We start from the raw sequence: 3,930 nt of genomic DNA, 5'->3' as shown, positions 1-3,930 counted from the left end.
AGTAATTTATGTTTCTTTCTGCTTGTTATTATTTTCATTTGGTAATAAAAATGGATATGGTTTTTTAAGAAAGAGAAGGACGGGACTGGAGAAGATGTTTCAATGTTTAAAAAGCACATGCTGCTCCGACAGAGGACCCAAATTTGATTTATAGGACCTACTTCTGGGTGACTCACTACCACCTGCCACTCTGGTTCCAGGGGCATCAGAGATGGATGCTTCTTGCCTTTGTGGGCACCAGCACACACACACACACACACACACACACACACACACACACACACACACACACACACACACACGCACACACACGCATACATGCACACACACACACACACATGCACACGTGCACACACACTTTTAAAAAGAGGAGAGTGGGCTGGTAAGTGGGAAAGGATACACAGTCAAAGCCTTTTAGGCTTGTTTTTTTTACTATTATTATTACTGTCTCAAGTAGCACAGGCTAGCCTCAAACTCATTATAAGTCATGAGGGATCCTCCTGTGTCCATTTCTCACGTACTGGGTGTTTTGCTTGTTATGTTCTTATCTCCCATCTGTACTCTTTGATAAGCAGAACAAAGAAGCCTTAACCTACTGGCAAATACAGAAGCTCAGCCATTCAAGATGGTAAGAAGCCCAGTCGGGGCGGGGATGGGTCTTGGGGTTGGAGTAGCAGACATTTCCAGAATCTGTCAGGGTTTTAATAGCTTTGCTGTTATCACTTCATAATGGCCCACATTTGGGACCATTTACGGCTAATGGACATGTGTTGAGAGGTGTATGTAGGATGGTACGTCATGCAGAAGTGCAAGCTAAATGTTTGATTTTGCCCAACCCAAAACATATACCAAAAGGGAGACTCTATTCCTGCTGGTCTAAGTGCTTCCACTCGCAGTCAACGGACGCCCCATGCTCGCTGTGGCTGTTTTCACACATATGGAAACTTCCCCTTTTGAAAAGGGGTCCATTAAGACTGCAAGGTCATAACAATATTTTAAATCACTCATGCTCTTCAGGGTCCCAGTCTTTGCCTGAAAGCAAGCAGTGCCCGAAAGCAAGTCAGTTTAGACATTGTTGACCGTATCCCCCCCCCCACCCCCCGCATCCATCTCAGGATTTGAATCTATCCAGGAACTGCAAAGGAATTCTCATGTCTCTCATAAGGGTTGTAATTTGATGATTTCTTTATTTTGCTACTGCTTCTAAGTGAGACTGATTCCTTGGACATGCATTTGGCCATTTTCAGTGAGGAAAGACAACTCTATCTGGACTTCAATGACTCCTGAGAGATACCCAAGATCCACTCCCTAACTTTCTTCCTTCTCTCTGCTACAAGGATGGCAGTGGAGGCTGGCTCACTTTGTGCGTACCGGGCACCAATTTAAGATGTTTTCATGTCTTGGACCTATTTCTTCCTCTGGAAAAAAAATCTATTAGGTAGGTATGCACCGTGAAGTTCAAGGAGCTTGTCTCATTTTTCTTGAAATCAATTTGTAAATATACACCTGGACCCATCCAGGTACCGACCACGTTGCTTGAAATTCCTGCATAGATAACCCACAGTTCTCAAGTCTTGTTGTATATATGTTTGTATCCAGAGCCACAGACAGAGCTGGTGCAGTGGCAGAGCCAGGCTTGAAACAGTTCTTTGGTTGCAAGAGATGGCATTTAAGAGCATAGAGGGCAATACTCCTCAGAGTTTTTGTCTGTGTCTGTGGTGACGATGTCACACTACGGTGTACCAGAACTCAGCATGCATTTATATGCAGCCCCAACTTCAGTCACTTAATTCTACAGGGCTCTGTTTGGATGCCATTCAATTTGAGCTCTCATAAAGCCTGGTGGAAATAGTTCTTTTTCTAGCCATCAATTTATCTCCCATCTTCTTTACAACCAGCATTTCCTTTCTTTTCTAATTATCCCAGTCATGAGAGACAAAGAGGGAAAGGAAATCATTTCAGATGAATTCAGGTAAAGAGAGGGCAGACAGCGGAGTCAGGGACACTTTTTACTGCTGGCCTCAGGGACGCTGTTTGCATCCTCCCCGTGCATTTAAACAGGTCCAAGGCCAAGGCCAGGCATGAGGTATATTTGAAAGCATGCCCTGATTCTTTCCCTATGCTTCTATGCCAGCCCAGCAACTACTTGTGGTTGGTAGGGGAGGAGGGGGTGGCGGCGGCGGCGAGTTTACGTTTACTTTCAGTGAGCTCTCCTTACCCAGATGCCTCAGGGACTGTCCATCTAGGATGGGGGCAACCGCATGTCTCAGCGTGGCTGTGTACTGTTGTCCCAGTAAATTACAAATAGCATCCTTCCACGTGTATTCTGTTTTGATCTGTGTAACTAGTATGGTATGCCACCCTAGGTCTCCTCCTGAGTAAATGGTAGCACCTTCTTTCCTGTTCACATGTGCTGATGTGCAGTTTGTACACTTTTCCAATCTCAGGCCCAAGTCCTTCCCGTGTCCTTCTGCTGATAATGACATCGTCTGTTGGCATCTCTGTTAAAGGTACAGGAGCACAAATTCTGTATGTAGCCACGTAGAAGTGTTTAGATAGACAATTAAAGGGGAGGGCTATTGAAATGACTGTGTGGGATGAGGCTTTGTCGTGAAATGAGGCTGGAGTGTTCATTTGCCTGTGGATAATTCACTTCAGAAGGTGACAGTTACCCATAATTGCGAGAGAAAGAACCTTAAGATTATTTGGAGTATAAACAAAGGGTTAACCCAATAATCTATTCTAGGGGTTAAGTAACTCTGAAGGGTTTTCTGAACCCATGTGTGTCCAAGAAAGATGCTACGAGGTTCATCTCAGTGCACATCTGCCTGGTTTAGTCTCTGACTTGCCCCTAAGCAGCAGTGCAACACCAGGAAGGCACTAGTGTTACATGAACTTGGATTTGCCTGTATTCACTTGCTTTCTGATCACATTTGAGGGATTCCTCTAAGATGTGGGTGACACACTCTAAAATGTCTTGACGTGAGGCCAGGCATGGTGACACATGACTTTAATCTCAGAACTAAGGAGGCAGAGGCAGGCATATCTCTGTGAATTCAAGGGTAGCCTGGTCTATCAAGTGAGTTCCAGGCTAGCCAGAGCATCACTACTCTCTCAAAAAAAGGACTCTCAGTGTCGTTTTTTAAAAAAGTATTTTATTATTTATATATTTAATTTAATTTTTATGTGTATAGGTATTTCGCCTCCTTGTATGTTTGTGTACCATGTGTGTGCCTCGTATCCTCAGAGGCTAGAAGATGACATTAAATCCCTTAGAAATGGAGTTATAGAGAATTGTGAGCAGACCTGCAGGTGCTAGAAATCGAACCCAGGTCCTTTGCAAGAGTTGTCAGTGCTCTTAGCCACCGAGTCATCTCTCTGGCCCCTATTTTCATTATTTTAGAATTACGCATATATTTGTGTGTGCCTTTGTGAGTATGGGCTTGTGACTGCAGTTGCCTCAGAGGCCAGAAGAAGGCGGCAGATTTCCCTGGAGCTGAAGCTGCAAGTATCTGTGAGACACCCACCATGGGTACCGGGAGCCAAATTTATATTCTCTGCAAGAGCAACCAGCCCTCTTAACCACTGAGACTTCTCTCCAGGCCCCAGTATAGGTTTTGATGTCCTATGTGCATGACCCAAACTCTGAACAATTGGTTCTGTATCATTTTGATCAGAGGCCCTCCCTGAAAGGGCAGTCAGCTGGGGAGGTATCAGACAAACCAAATTCCAGATGTGTATTATCCAAGTCAGTCACACGAATGTCTGGACTTTTGCTAAATTACCAGTTTGTAAACGACTAGTTTGCAAATTGGCTTAAAAGGTACCAGGAAGAGATGGTGATTCTGGGCAAGGGAGATGTGATGGAGGTAAAAAAATAAAATAAAATCACTAATGACTTCTCTCACGCTTGCAGGTAGAAGGCAAAGA

Source organism: Acomys minous (genome assembly GCF_964271855.1).
Source record: "Acomys minous genome assembly, chromosome: 12".
Classification (NCBI taxonomy): Eukaryota; Metazoa; Chordata; class Mammalia; order Rodentia; family Muridae; genus Acomys; species Acomys minous.
Note: the sequence above shows the minus strand (reverse complement) of the source record.